At 40.7% G+C, this 16,876-nt stretch overlaps 1 protein-coding gene across 16 annotated transcripts in view; it reads right to left on the bottom strand.

The window, feature by feature from the left end:
- Positions 1-16,876, bottom strand: part of LOC148863031 (inositol hexakisphosphate and diphosphoinositol-pentakisphosphate kinase VIP2-like) — a 188,248-nt gene that overhangs the window by 103,543 nt on the left and 67,829 nt on the right. The window lies entirely within an intron of this gene.

Below are 16,876 nucleotides of genomic sequence, written 5' to 3'. Positions count from 1 at the left end.
ATCCCCCTCCACTTCTAACTGTTGAAAACCCAATTGCTTGGCCCATCTGAACCCCTGGAGGAGAGCCAATACTCCATCTCTAAGTGAGTCCCCCAAACCTATTGGACCAGAATACATAGCTAGGATTTTTCCTTCCGCATCTCTAAACACACCCACTATTCCAGAAGGTCCTGGGTTCCCAAGAGAGCTGCCATCAAAGTTCAGTTTGACATTACACTGCAAAGGAGGGGACCAAACTGCTTGTATGGTAAGTGATGAAGTAGAAGACCTTGTTAAAATACTCCAGCCTCTAGTCAAATCATCTATAGAGACATCCTTGAACAAGTCAAGAGTTTTCAGCCAATGTACTGCCTTGATGGTGATCCCGTCAATAACTTCAGGAGCTGATTTTTCTTTCCCTTGGAAAATCCTATTATTTCTCTCTTCCCACACTGCCCACAAAGATAGCTGCCCTTGTTGTTCTCCACATCACCCTTCCTTTCTTCTTTGGTTGTCGGAAAAAGCTAGGGTCAAATAAATCCGCTACACTTGTGGGAGGAGTCCACCTACAATCAAAGAGAGAGGAAACCAATCCCAAAATAGAGCACTAAAAGGACAAGAAATTAATAGGTGATTCACCGTCTCACCATTCCTCAAGCAAAGGCTACAGACATGAGGTGACAAGCACCAATTTGGTCTCTTTCTTTAAAGCACTTCCAAGGTATTGATTTTTTGGAGAACCACTTCCCAACAAAAAGCCCTTACTTTTGGGGGTACCGGAGCGCTCCATACTTCTTTAACAGGAAAGGAGGAAACCGGTTTAAAGTCTAGCTATTCCCAACAACAAACATTACATCCCAGAAAGTCTAGCTATTCCCAGAAATCCTAAATTGAAACAAAATAGTACATGATAATTACAAGGAAAATGGAATGCATCAAAGAATTCCACATTGAATAAACAGATTTAATGTGCAGAGAGAGGGAGAGAGAGAGAGAGAGAGAGAATGAACCATGCAAAAATATATTAAGGCTAAGGTAGAAACTCCCAAGATATAGAACAGATGAGTAGACAAGTTATCAACTTGGATTTTATTTTTTATTATTTACCATACAGTCCCTATACTTTTGCATTTAACATTTTTATCGTTGTTGACTATTGAGAGACTTCTTTGTAATTGTAGATATTAGGCCTTAATATATTATTTGACATTTTGGGGTAGGGTCATTCATTTTTTTATGATTGGTAACAATCAATATTTTATTAGGATATAAACAAAATGTTGTACAAGAGAAGGCTTGTAGACCAGCACTTGCTCTCTATCACAATGTCCTATATGGCTCCCCTTGGAACCTCGCCCCAATACATTTCAGTTCAATTCTAGGAACCCACTGAAATATGGCATTCAATTCTTCTACCAATGACCTGATTTCCCTTAACGTGTCTCTGAATTTCCAATTAGACTGTGCTTTATTTCTTAGCCATCCCACCACTACCTTTGAATCTCCTTCCACAATGATCCCTTTGTGATTTAATTCTTTCCCTAAATTCAGTCCTTGTAAAACTATCAATAAATAAGAGCTCATTGAGTCTCCATACCCTATAGGCCCTGAGAATAGAGCCATGACAAACCCATCAGCCCAGTACTACACCCATCAAAGTTCATCTTAATGTTAGGTAATTACGGATGTCAATGATTCAGGTTCGGTGGGTTTGCTTCCACCCAAACCCAAGCCAACTTGATAATATGTAACTTCCGAACCTGCCCCCGACCCTATAGGGTTTAACCCGATACTGACCTGACCCAACCTACAGCCTTTCAATTATATTTTTTTATACCATGTTTTCAAAATCCAAGAGCTGCAAATTTAATGAAATTTGGTTTATGGGTTCTGTTTCTACTGTTGCTACAGTTGTCCGAACCAGTAAGGAGAAGAAGAAAGAGAAGGAGAAGAAGAAAAAGAAGAGAAGAAGAAAGAGAAGGAGAAGAAGAAGAAGAAGATGAAAGAACTGTCGAACCTGATAGCTAAACCCTATCAGTCGACCTCTTAATAGTGATTAGGCTTCTAATTAAATGTACAAGGACTAAACTCCCCCTACTTAATTATGGGACAGAGAACCTCTAATAAGACTGCCACATAAGCTCATAACTTAACCAAGGTGAGTTGACTAATCTACCCTTATTCGGCTAACTCTAACACTCCCCCTCAAGCTGGAGAATATATGTCATATAATCCCAGCTTGTTACATATATAGTTCACTCTCCTTGAGCTTAAGGCTTTTGTAAACAAATCTGCCCACTGATCACCTGAGCTTACATGTTCTGTGCTTATCTCTCCAGTAAGAACCTTCTCCCTCACAAAGTGGCAATCAATCTCTATGTGCTTTGTTCTCTCATGAAAAACAGGGTTGGATGAGATATGGAGCACAGCTTGATTGTCACAGTACAACTTCATAGGTTTATCCATGTGGTACCCGATTTCTTGTAGGAGATTCCTCAACCACACTAATTCACATGTAGTGTGTGCCATGGCTCTGTACTCGGCTTCAGCACTGCTTCTAGCCACAACCGTTTGCTGTCAAGAGTTTGATGTTCCAGAACCTACAGCAGCCCCTAAACACAATGATAGATACAAACGCCTTTGTTCTTATCCACACCACTACTGATTTCACAAAAAAAAACACAAACTACACCGACATTGATTCAGCACTTACTAACCACATGCAAGCTCTTTTACAACTACTCAACAGAGTTTGTGCATCACAAGCACCACCACACAGCCATAGCTGTCACACACAATACAGACCTGCTTTAACGCTTTTAAGAGGGCACCGCAAGACCAACAAAAACTCAACTAGTACCATTGCATTACACCTTGCACCATTCGGCCACCTACAGTAGCAGCCCTTACACCATTTGGTCACTGTAAACACAGCTTGTTCTTGGAATTTTTCCAAGAACCAGAGCAACAACCAACCTAGTTCTCTAGGTTCTGATCAGTCCTCTCAAGTTCTTGAAGATTTTCAACCCAGAAATACCAACAACACACAGAGGAGAGATAACCAACCTTCGTTTGAGAGCTTCAGCCAACCATTCACTGCTGAAGTTGTTTTCTTAGGAAAGGAGGTTCTGTGCACCAGAAAAAAGAAGAGCTGTGATGTTTCAGGCCTGCGACGAACCACTTTTCTCCATTGACAGCCCAGAGAAGAAAAAGGAGAGAACTGAAGCACGAACTGAAGTTGTCACGAACTGAAACAGGTCACGAACTGAAGTTGTCACGCTCTGATACCATGTTTCTATTGTTGCTATAGTAGTCCGAACCAGTAAGGAGAAGAAGAAAGAGAAGGAGAAGAAGAAGAAGTGAAGAAGAAGAAGAAGATGAAAGAACTGTCGAACCTGATAGCTAAACCCTATCAGTCGACCTCTTAATAGTGATTAGGCTTCTAATTAAATGTACAAGGACTAAACTGCCCCCACTTAAGTATGGGACAGAGAACCTCTAATAAGACTGCCACATAAGCTCATAACTTAACCAAGGTGAGTTGACTAATCTACCCTTATTTGGCTAACTCTAACAGGTTCCAAGGAGTCACTTCCTTAAAAGTGAAAAAAGAGAACAAAACATTTAAGAAAAGAAATCCTAAACTTTAAGGTTATGAGGTTACAAACCATACTAAATAGAAGAATGCCCTCCATGTAAGGGTATCATGACCTAGCAGGTTTGGCTTGTAGCAATTTTGGTCCCCACCCTCTAGAGGTTTTGTTAAGCTCAACTTTGATGGTAGTAGTGAATGCAACCTAGGCCTGTCTGGCATTGGAGGAGTGTTTGGGAATGAGGAAGAAATGCCATTGCATTCTACTCAAGTCCAATTGCAAGTGGGGACTCTTTAAGGGCTGAAATTATGGTGGTTATGGAAGGGACTCAAAAGGCTAAGGATCTGAGCATCAGGACAAGAAGTTGTTAATTGAAGGTGATTCAAAGCCTGTAATAATCTGGTTCCAAAAAGAAGAGGAGGTTGGATGGTGGTGCTATATATATGAGAAGAGGAAAGCCATTAAATTTCTATAAGGGATGGAGCTGACTTGTAATTGGATCAGAAGAGATACAAATGGTTGGGTAGTGTGCCATGGGAAGGTTAATACCATGGATAACCTACAAAAGAGAAGACCATTTCTTTGTATCTCTCCTAACTAGTGTACTCTTTGCAGATCTCATGGTGAGGACTGTTATCATTTATTTCTATCTCGTGATGTCACTGCAGAGCTTTGGGCTTGGCTTTTCTCCTTATTTAGGTACTGGTGGGACATACTGTTTTGGAATGATAGAATACTGATGTATTTCATTCTATTACCAATCGACATATTTATACAGTAAGCTGCTACAATAAATAGAAAGAAAAGAAAATAGAAAGTAGAAAAATAGAAAGTACAAGAATAGAAAGAAAGAAATAGAAAGAAAAAATTTTCTAAATCAATCCTTCCACAATCCTAGGAATATATACAATTCTATTTTTACACAACTACCAAATATAGATCTGCACTAGTAACCCCACATTTTCCAACACTCCCCCTCAAACTGGTGAATAGAGATCCTCCATTCCCAGCTTGGCTATAATTCTTCGAAAGTCTGTACTATTGAGCCCTTTAGTAGGTACATCAGCCAGTTGTCCTTTTGTAGACACATAGGGAGTGCAAATCAACTTGTTGTCCAGTTTCTCTTTTATAAAGTGTCGGTCAATTTCGATGTGCTTCGTCCTATCATGTTGAATAGGATTGTGAGCAATATTGATGGCTGACTTGTTATCACAATATAGTTTCATAGGCTCTTCTCGTGGAATCTTCAGGTCTTCTAAAATTATCTTCAACCAGAGTAATTCACACACTCCTTGTGCCATAGCCCTAAATTCTGCCTCTGCACTTGACCGAGCCACTACATTTTGCTTCTTACTCCTCTAAGTGACTAAGTTTCCACCCAAGAAGGTACAATAACCGGAAGTGGACCGTCTATCTACTAGAGATCCTGCATAATCAGCATTTGTATATGCTTCAAGAGCCAGTCCCCCATTTCTTTTGAATAAAATTCCTTTTCTCGGATTGGCTTTCAAATAGTGCAAAATTCGATGAGCAGCCTGCAGATGAACTTCTTTAGGATTATGCATAAATTGACTTATTACACGTACAGCGTATGCAATATCCGGTCGTGTATGTGCAAAATAAATGAGTTTTCCAACCAGTCATTGGAACATCTCCTTGTCTACACTTGCATTCTTGCTGGCTTCTATAAGTTTACGATTGGGATCTATAGGCGTAGAAGCTTACATGCCATATTTCCTATTTCTCTCAAAAGATCAACAACATACTTTTGTTGAGAGATAAAGATGCCTTTTTTAGAATATGCAACTTCAATTCCGAGAAAATACTTTAGTCTCCCCAAGTCTTTTATCTCAAATTCTCTAGAAAGGCAAATTTTCAATACTTCCTTCTCCTTTTTATCATTCCTAGTAACAATTATACCGTCCACATAGACTAATAGTGCATTAACTCCCCCTGAGGCTGTGTGTTCAATAAACAATGTGTGGTCACCTTGACTTTGCTTGTAACCTGTACTAAGCATCACCTTTGTAAACCTTCCAAACCATGCTGTCGTATAGTGCTTTCTTCAACCTACAAACTTTGTTCCCCTTAATGCCTTCTCCAAAACTCGGTGGAATGTCCATGTATATCTCTTCTAGATCACCATGGAGAAATGCATTCTTTACATCAAACTGTTGCAAATCCCAATTATATTTAGCAGCCAAAGACAACACCCTTATTGTATTCATTTTAGCTACTGGGGAAAAAGTTTCCTGATAATCTACCCCATAAGTCTGTATATATCCCTTGGCTACCAGTCGTGCTTTGTACCTTTCTAACGACCCATCTAATTTGTACTTAATTGTGAACACCCATTTACAACTTCCAGTCTTCTTGTTTCTTAGTAGATCCACACTTCCAATGTGTTGTTCTTTTCTAGTGCCTCCATTTCCACTCTCATGGCTTTTCTCCACTCCTTATTCGAAAGTGCCTCAGCTAGAGTATTAGGAATTGGAATGGTGTTAAGGCTAGCTAGAAAACTTTCGTGGGATTTAGAGAATCTTTGGAACGACACAGATTTGGCTAAAGGGTATAATGGGCGTTTGGTACACACTGGTTCCTTTTCTTAGTGCAATAGGTAGGTCATACTCAGACTGTGAAGGTGCAGGTTCAGGTTCTACATATCCCTCGGTTCCAGGATTAGGAGTTGAATCTTGGACTTGCACAAGTTGAGGATCTGGATTTCTTCTCCAAGAGTAAACCTGCATATATCTCACATCATCATGCACATCATTGGTGGGGTTAACAGTGTCTGAATTTGGTTCAATGGTCGGGTTGTTTGACTCTTGTTGAGACTCGGGAATGTGGGGATCAGAGGATTGTGACTCAGAGGGATGTGATTCTAGACGGTTGGATGACTGTAAGGAGGGTAATACATCTAAGGAGAGTAGATCGGAGGCCTTATCTTCCATTAATGAGGGCTCCCGTGAAGATAAGGTTGAGTGAAAAAGGATTGTCCCTCCTCAAATGTGACATCGAGGGAGGTGTAGAATTTTCTGGTGGTTGGATGATAACATTTATAACCTTTTTGAGTTGGGGAATATCCCAAGAAGACACACTTGATTGCTCGTGGATCCAATTTTCCCTTATTATGGACATGAACAAAGGCAGTGCAGCCAAAAATTCTTGGTGTGAGATTATTTGAGGTTCGAATATCAGGGTAGAATTGAGAAAGGACTTGTGTTGGGCTTCGGTTGTCAAGAACTTTAGATGGTAGTCTATTTATGGTGTATGCATCAATAAGGACAGCTTTCCCCCAATATTGTTTTGGCACCCAGTTTTGAAAGAGAAAGGCTCGGGTGGTTTGCAAAAGATGGCCATTTTTCCTCTCAGCTATCCCATTCTGTTGGGGAGTGTTAACACAGGAGGATTCATGCCCAATGCATTCTTTCTGAAATAATGGGGACAAACTCTTATTAAAATAATTTGTAGCATTATCAGATCGAAACCTTTTAATTCTCATAGCATACTCTATAATATTTCTGCTCCCTTGGTTGGCCGCCACTGTCTTCACTTTGACCTCATAGACACGAGCAGCGTCATGGGCTTTGGAATAGGTTTGTCAGACAGCATCCCAAATAGCCTTTGCAGAGGGAAGAAACATACAAGTATCACTGATCTCGGGTGTCATTGAACTCCACAACCATGACATAATCATGGAGTCCTCTTCGTCCCAAGCATCAAAATTTGGCTCACCCAACTTTGGCCTTGTTCCAAGAAGGTGACTAATTTTTCCTTTTCCCTTCAAATAGGTACGCACTAGTTGTGACCACTTCAAGTAGTTCTGGCCATTCAGTCTATATGTTGTCTGAATATTCTGCAAATCACCAGTGTGAGGATGAGAATTTGTTGCTCCTTCATCAATTTGGACGGGAGCACTTGTTGCAGTCATGTCGGACAATGTTAATGGAGGAAAAATAAGGCCAGCAGGAAAGGAGAATAAAGGAGGGAAGAACTGGTCGGAATAAAGGAGAATAAAGGAACACTTCTGGTTACAGATCAACACCGAAGGCCAGAAGAGGAAAACACGAAAAACTGGCAATGAAGGCCGAAAAAAATCTCAAGGTTGACAAACCTAGAGCTCTGATACCATGTTTAGGAATGGTAGAATACTGGTGTATTTCATTCTATTGCCAATCGGCATATTTATACAGTAAGCTGATGCAATAAATAGAAAGAAGAAAAAAATAGAAAGAAAAGAAAATAGAGAGTAGAAAAATAGAAAGAAAAGAAAATAGAAAGAAAGAAATAGAAAGAAAAAACTTTCTAAATCAATCCTTCCACAATCCTAGGAATATATACAATTCTATTTTTACACAACTACCAAATATAGATCTGCACCAGTAACCCCACGTTTTCCAACACATACCAACAGAAATAAGCATGTTCTTCAACTCATCTACCTTGTCATGGCCCCATAAAAGAGTAAGAAGCATGTGGAGGTGTGCAAGAGCAGCTTTGATCTGGACAGTTTGGGATGAAAGGCATACTAGAATATTCCAAGAGAAGGAAAGGAGCAGCCAGGCCTTGATGGATTGCATCATGAATAGGGCAATATACTGGTTAAAGTCTATGGCACTGTTTCATCCTTTCTCTTTTAATGATTTATGGAGTAATTGGACAGCAGTAGCAAGCTGCTTATCTTTAAAGGACAGGGTTTCTGCAAACTGCCCCCCCCCCCAAGGTTTCTTGAAACTGAATTTTGATGGGAGCAGCCAGGGCCCTCTGGATTGGGAGGAGTACTGAGAAATGAGGCTGGAGAGGTTATCGTTCTCTATTCTCCCAAAAGAATTGGGTGTGGAGCAATTACTGATGGAAGGGGACTTTAAAAAAGTAGTGGGGTGGCTAAATAATTCAAAGGAGGTCGCATGGATTTACAAGAATGAGCTAAAGAAATATAAGTGGCTGATAAGAAATATGTCTGTTACAGTACAGTGGGTGGGGAGATCAGCGAATGCCCTCGCTGGTATCTTGGCAAAACAAGGGACAAATAGGGAAACACTGTTTTGGGCTAAACTGTAATCTTGTAATAGCACCCATGTACTCCTTGCTATAGTTCTAATGGTTTTTATGTTTTTTGGGCTCCCTGTTTTGGAGAGGCGGCCGCAGCATCTCGCATCTTCCCAAGGGTCTGTAATTTCCTCTTGGTTTAATAAATGTGATATACTATCTATCAAAAAAAGAGATACAGATGCCTTTTTTATGAACGAAGAGAATTTTATTAAAACCAGAAAATTAAAACATTACAGGATACTCATGGAGAGGCACAATTGTTACCTCTCCTATCAAAGTATTACATCAAGCTAAAACAGAAATAAAACAGAAATAAAATTACAGTGCAGCCCAAAATAAATGTTCCCTTGAAGTCCCTTGCTTAGCTAACCCATCTGCTAAGGTGTTCACTGTTCTTCCCACCCAAAGAGAGGTATGAACCATTAACATACCTCAATAAGTCTCTGTATTGCCATATAGTTGAGCCAGGATCTGTCAACCATCCTACAACTTTGGATCTCCTTCAATTACCAAATTCTAAACTCCTAATTGGTTTGCAATCTGAATACCATGTAATGTAATCTTGGTTATGTGCCACAAGGGCACTTTTGTCTTTTCCTTCTTTCTTATTATTGTGATGGTCGCCCTAACATATAAATAGAAGGACTGGCACTGCCAGCCCAGTTTTTTGGACTTCAATTCTCTCTTCTTTCTTCTTCTCGTCCCTTCTTCTCCTCTCTTCTCTGTTCCGTTTCTGATCGATATCATGGTATTAGAGCAGGACAGGGCTCTGTAAAAGTTTCCTTGACTGATCGAAGCTATCCCATCGCATGTTTGGACTGAGAATGAGGAAGATACCTTCGACCTTTGCCCTGAGAACTGTTCAGCTGATCCTGTTCCATTAATTCTTGAACGGAAACTTGTACAAACACTTCTATAGAGCAACTGATGATTGTCTGAGGTCTTCTTAGAGGTCGGTGGTTGTCCTTTCTTCGTCTCTTCCATTCTTCTCTGGACTACAACTTCCAGAAGTCAGTCGAACTGATCAGAAATATAGACTGAAGTCTTTTTTTATTGGTTCTTGGTACTGTTACCAAGAACATACTAAAGTTTGCCTCAGCCGAATGGTGTAGACCTGTTAAATTGGTCTATGTGGGTCAGTGATCCAAATCTGTGTGGGTGAAGAACCTGTGTAGGCCATGTATGACCTGGTTCAGATAAAAAGATACAACAGGAGATCTGTAGATGTTATGTGTGACTCAAACTAGCCTTTGTGAAGTCAGTTAGACCTGTGAATCTGTGACGGCAGGTGCTGTAGATGCCATATGTGGCCTAAACTAGATTGTGTGAGGTCAGTTAGACCTGTGAACCTATGACAGAAAACACAGTGCTGTGCTACAATTTTTTTTACACACGTGATGTGAGGGCTGTGTGTTTTTTGCTGTGTGGACTACGGGAGGAGGTTTGTAGGTTTGAACCTTCTGATAACCACTCTTTGCTATGGCCTCTGAGGACTCTGCAACTTATGGGACCTCCTTCAATCAAGGAGGAATGAATATTAGTCAGGACTCCATGAGTTTTCCAACAAATATCACCCCCTTAGATGGCAGAAATTATTTGACATGGTCTAAGGAGATGCGACTGTGCATCACTGCCCAAGGAAAGGCAGGGTACATCAATGGGAAAGTAAAGGAGCCTAGGGCTGGTACTGCTGAATATGATAAGTGGGATCAGGAGAACTGCATGATTATGTCATGGCTTCTGACTACTATGCTACCATCAGTAAAGCAGAATTTTATGTGGGCTGAGACAACTAAGGAAATATGGGAACAAGCAAAGTCAACTTACTCCGAGCAGAGACACTATGCTAGAATTTATCAATTGCAAGCCGAGTCTACAACTTGTAAACAAGGGGAAAGAAGCTCATCCACTTACTATTCTGCCCTCACATCTATCTGGAAAGAGTTAGATTACAATCTTTTTTTTTTTTATCAGTAACGGTGAATTTTATTAATAAGAAGGAAAAGCTAAATTACAAGGTAAGGAGCTAAAAAATCTTAACCCCCAGATACCCTATAAACCCAAATTCATGAAACAATTACAAAACAGCCCAAAACATTGAGTTTCTGTTCACTCCTTGCCTAGCTAGACCATCTGCCAGTGCATTAGCACTTCTCACTATCCATGTACAATGGATTTCATTATCCTTGGTGAGCCACTTGAATTTCCTCTTTTCGTTGCTGTATTTCCAGAGTGTAGAACTGTCCTCTTTTAGCCAATTTACTACAATTTCAGAATCACCTTCTATGATCAGTTTTTTACAGTTTATTTCCTTGGCCTTTTGAATCCCTTCAAAAGCGCCTAGGATCTCAGCCCTCAGAGAATCACCCACCCCATATGGACCAGAATACATAGCTAGTAGGTTCCCATTTTCATCCCTTATTACTCCCCCAACTCCGGAGGGCCCTGGTTTACCCATGCTGCTGCCATCAAAATTCAGTTTGGTAAATCCCTGAGGTGGAGGTGTCCAGCAGGAATTTGAGGTCTTCCTGATTGAGCCTAACTCCGCAATCTCCTTCCACTTTCTGCCATCTCATAAACTGAGAACACTGCAAACAGCTCCAAAGTTTTTAACCAATGAATCACCCTAATGTGGATAGTTTCCAGAATTACTTCCAGGCTTCTCTCCTCATCAGAAAATACCCTTAAATTTCTCTCCTCCCAAACAGTCCAACACACTGCAGCCCTACCACATCTCCACATGATCATGGCCCTTTTGGTTAACCCGTTAGGCATAGAAAAAAAATAAGCTTTGCACATCTGAACGGGGAGTCCACCTGCAACCAAACAGAGAAGTAAACCATTCCCAAATGACTTTAACAAACCGGCAAGAAATTAATAAGTGATATCCAGACTCACCATCAGATTTAAAAAGAACAAACCAGTGAGGAAACAAGCAACTATTGGGTCTTTTTCTTTGAAGTAGATCCCCTTTATTAGCTCTTTCCAGAAAGGCTTCCAAACAGAAGCACCCAACCTTTGGAGGAATAGGTCAACACCATACTTCTTTAATAGGAAAAGACATTCCAACAGGAGAAGGGGATAGAAGGGCCTTGAAGAAAGAGGCACAGGAATAGGAGCCCGAGGGAGTGAGAGTCCATATTCTTCTATCTGACTTCGATGGCTCAATGAAGATCCCTTCCAGAATGAATAATAAGGCTGAAATGTAGGCTAACTCTGTGTCCCTAACATCTCTTCTCAAGTTCAAATTCCAACCGAACCCAGAAGGAGAATTAGAAGGAACAAGAAAGGAGGAAATTGGTTCATTTTTAAGGGTAGAGATAGCAAAGAGGCTTGGAAATTGATCTTTCAAAGAGGAGTTCCCAACTCATACATATTCCCAGAATTTAATGAGGTTACCTGAGTGTAATTCATACCTGACCCAAGGATAGAACAAGGGCAAGATGGCTTGAATAGCTTTCCAAGGAGAAGCTCTTGTAGCCCTTGCTAAGATCCCAGAGTCCCATCCATTGCCTGCCAGCCCATGTATACTTTCCACTATCTTAACCCACAGTCTTTCTTTCTCCAATGAGAATCTCCACAGCCATTTCCCCAACAGTGTTAAGTTCCTAACCCTTATATTCCAAATTCCCAAATCCCCATCCTTCTTGCATCTACATACCGCAACCATCTGACCCTATGGTCCTTCTTCTCCGCTCCCGAATCCCAAAGAAAGTCTCATTAGTTTTTCTAGCCTACTAGCCACCTTATACGGAATCTTAAAAACTGAAAGGAAATAGACAGAAATGTTGGCAAGAGTAGACCTTATCAAAGTGATCCTCCCACCGAGAGATAAATAATTCTTCTTCCAGTTGGCAAGTCTTTTTTCGAACCTCTCCACAATAGGGGCCCGAAATTCACCTTTTTGAGGATTATCTCCCAATGGTAAACCAAGGTAGTTTAAGGGCCAATTGGAAACTACACACCCCAGAATGTCTACACATTCACAAACCTCCCCCTCGCCCATATTGACTCCAATTATACAACTCTTCTCAAAAATTACTCTAAGGTTTGACATTTGCTCGAAGAGTTGTATAGTGAGCTTTAGGTTTCTAATCCTATTGATGTCCCCTCCTTCACAAAATAGAATTGTGTCATCTGCAAATTGAAGGTGTGTAAGTGGTATATTGTCTCTTCCAACTCTCCATCCTCTTATTAGCTCCCTAGAATCTGCTTTGGAGATCAATCTCCCCAATACTTTTGCAACCAAAGTAAACAAAAAAGGGGAGAGAGGGTCCCCTTGCCTAATCCCTCTTAGAGCTGGGAAACAGTCCACCACTGCCCCATTTACCAAAATAGAGTAATGACAATCCCTTATGAAACCCATCACCCATTTGCACCAAGTTTCTTAAAACCCAAAATTCAACATCTCCTCTAATAGGAAAGACCAATCAACCATGTCAAAAGCCTTTTCCAAGTATAATTTGCATACCACCCCACTTCTCCTGGATCTCTTGAAATCCTCTAGGCTCTCATTCACTACAAGAATTTGGTCTGTTATCTGCCTTCCCTTGACAAAGGCTCCTTTGTTATTTGCTATAATTGATGGGAGCACCTTCCTAATTCTAAAGGACAAGACCTTGGTAATGATCTTATAGAGGCTATTGACAAGATTAATTGGCCTGTAGTCCTTTGGGTGACTTGCATCACTTTTCTTGGGAATCATAGCAATGAAGATAGAGTTTAGCCCAGGGTTGATTACTCCTCTGGTATGGAATTCATCGAACACCGACATGAGGTCTTCTTTTCTTTTAGTATCACCCAAAAATCCTGATAAAAAGTCATCATGAAAGCATCTGGGCCTGGTGCCTTTGATCTATCCATTGAAAAGACTGCCTCTTTAATTTCTTCCAACTCAAATTTCTTTTCCAACCACTCCCTATTCCTGAAATGATCTGCACATGCTCCTGCAATTTCTCTTTGACCTGTAATTGTTACCCCTCCAATCTCCAAACTGGAAATAGAATTTCTTCTCCTTCTACCATTTGCCAAAGCATGGAAAAACTTAGTATTCTTGTCCCCTTTCAACCATTTGCATCTTGACTTCTGCCTCCAACTTATTTCCTCTTGGAAAATATGGTTCTCTAGTTGTTTACGCAAATTCCATCTTTGCTCCTTTTCCTCTCCTGTTAAGCTGCCATTCCCTTCTTTGCTATCCAGATCATCAATTTGCGTGATCACTCTTTGCTTCCTTTCCTCTAGACTCCCAAACTCTAATAAGTTCCATTCCTTGATCTTTGCTTTCAGATATTGAAGTTTTTGTGAAACCTCATTCCATTCCACTCCACTGTTGGATTGCTCTCTGCCCACCAATCTTCTACTTTCTTGATGAACCCCAGGTGCTCTAACCACATGTTTTCAAATCTAAAAGGAACGGGGCTCGCATTTCTCACCTCCTTCTTACAAAGTACAATAGGCCAATGATCAGAGGTTACCCTCGGGAGTGCTCTAGAATTCAAATTTCCCAATGTTCTTCCCAATCAATTGAGAACAGGAATCTGTCTAGCTTAGAGCAAATTGGGTTGACTTGGAGATTGGAATATGTATAACATCTTTGAGGCAATGGGATTTCCTTTAATTCAAAAGCATCAATAAACTGGTTAAATCTCCACATACTTGTATTGGGCCTCTGCCTAGGACTATTAGTTTCTTCCAGAAATCTGATTACATTGAAATCTCCTCCTAGACACCAAGGCCCATCCCACAGACCCCTAATGCCAGCTAGTTCTTCCCAAAATTTCATTCTTTCTCTAAAATCATTTGGCCCATACATATTGGTGAGCACCCACTCAAAGCCATCTTCCACTTGCCTAAATTTCAAGGAAATTGAAAATTGTCCTATCAATTCCTCCAACCCAACAACTACCTCATTCTTCCACATTGTCACAACAACCCCTACGGATCCCCATGAAGGTAAAGCCACCCAACTGATCCCCCCACCTCTCCACACACTCCTTGCCTATTTAATGTCAAAATCTTCTCTTTTGGTTACCTATAGCAGCACCACATCTGGATCTATTTTCTTGATGGCCACTTTTATCACTGCTCACTTTCTTGCACTCCCCAATCCCCTCGCATTCCAGCTAATAATTCGCATAATTATTTGTTGACCACCCCTTGCACCTATTACCCTCACTTCTTCTCTTTCCTTCTTTCCCCTACAACACCGAAGCTTTTGTCTCCTTCCACATCCTTCACTAGTCTTTCAGCCTCACTTCTTTTTCTCCTTTTACTCTTGATTTCTTCTCTCTTTTCTTGTATGAATCCTTTCAAATCGTTTGGATCTTTCGGTTTACATCCCAACTTTTGTACAAATACTGCCACAGAGTCTTCACTTGTCAGCTCTCTTTTGTTTGTCCTTCCCATTCTCTCCTCTTGACCTAAGTCCCCATATCTACTCTCTTCCTCCAGACTTTTTCCTACCTGAACCTCTTCCACCTGTTCCTTCTTAGAATCCATCTCCTCCTCTTTATCAATCATGATCTCACTAGTAATACTATTTACTTCCTCTTCTCTTCTATCTTCCCTCTCTTTACCCTCTCTGTCTCTACTTCTATTATTTTCCCCTCCCCCTCCTTCATAGGCTGTAGGCTCTGAACTGAGACTGGTATCTGGAACACAGGACATAGAGCAAGCATTAGTAGCAAAACCTGAAAGGACACAAATACCTGGGTTATGCTGGGAGGGAGACGAGAAACTGGAAATGGAGGCAAGGGAGTCCAAGTCTTGAAAAGGGATGACAGTGCCGATTAGCTCCTTGGCTCAGGCCTGCGGAGAAAGCCTTCCTGTCTCCTTTGTTATACAATGGACTCTTCCTATACCTGGTTGTTTGTCCCTCCACAGTTAGATTACTATCAAAACAATGATTGGGAGAGTGAGAAGGATGCCAAAGCTTACAAACAGTTAGTTTCACACTAGCGGGTCTTTGCGTTTTTGCTAGGGCTTAATCCCATGTATAAACCCATTTGAGTTTAGATTTTGGCCAGCAAGGATCTTCCATCTGTTCAAGAGGTGTATGCATTGGTTCAATCTGAGAAAAGTAGAAAATCCACCATGAATCCTCCTGAGGGGGAGACCATTGCTTTAGTCATAAGATGTAAAACTAATTTAGCAAGAAAAGAAGATGGTTAGAAAATGGTTGATGATAAAGATAAATTATGGTGCACTCATTGTCAGAAATTCCGACACACACAGGAGACATGTTGGGAATAGCATGAAAAGCCCAAGTGGGCACAAGACCTAAGAAAGAGATCAGCACAAAAGCAAAATAAGAAACCAACTCAGAAGAAGTTCACCTCGGCTAACTTGGCCTCTCATGAGCCACAGAGTGGATATACTACTGTGAGTCCCCATGATTGCCCACTAGTTCTGATATCAAGGAAAATATTATCAATGCCTTCCGTGACCAGTTGAAGCAATATGGTAGGGCTCTAACACAAGCAGATTTTGGACCCACTCCTTCCACCTCTTTTGCTTCTTCCTCAGGTAACTTAGCTTCTACATTCCATGTGTCTACTAATACCTCCGAATCTCCATCTTATTGATTCAGGTGCTTCCAATCACATGACTGGTAAGTCAACCTTTTTCCAATCATACACCCTTCTTTCTAGCAGAGATAAAGTGAGGTTAGCTGATGGATCCTTCTCCTCCATTGCCAGTTGAGGATCTATATCTTTGCCATTTGGCCTACCTCTGTCAAATGTTTTACATGTTCCAAAGTTGTCTATTAATTTGTTATCTATTAGTAGCATTACACAATCTTTATACTGTTCAGTAACCTTTTTTCCTCAATCTTGTCTCTTTCAGGATTTGGCTTCCGAGAGGACAATTGGTAGCGGGAACATGGTGAATGATCTGTATGTACTAGAGAATAAAGTTGGTCTTGCGGCCTCAGAGTTTTTGAGTCAATCCAATAAAAGTCAGATTACTTTGTGGCACAATCATATGAGTCATATGTCCTCTTTTCAGTGTCAAGTGTGTAAACAAAGCAAGCATTGTAGAACTTCATCTCCTTTATGTAATAAAAGATTAGAAGTTCCTTTTTTCATTGTGTATTCTAATGTTTGGGGACCTGTAAATATTCCAATGGAGAATGGCTACAAATATTTCATATATCTTTCATTGATGACTTCTCTCAATATACTTGGGTTTACCCTATGCACTCTCGAGAGGAAGTCCCTAAACTTGTGAAAGCTTTTCAACGTATGGTATAC

Source organism: Nelumbo lutea, chromosome 3 (assembly GCF_056320005.1).
Source record: "Nelumbo lutea isolate HS-2025 chromosome 3, American lotus-T2T, whole genome shotgun sequence".
In the NCBI taxonomy this organism is placed as follows: domain Eukaryota; kingdom Viridiplantae; phylum Streptophyta; class Magnoliopsida; order Proteales; family Nelumbonaceae; genus Nelumbo; species Nelumbo lutea.
The sequence above is the reverse complement of the archived record's forward strand: the minus strand, read 5'-3'. Positions and strand labels throughout refer to the sequence as shown.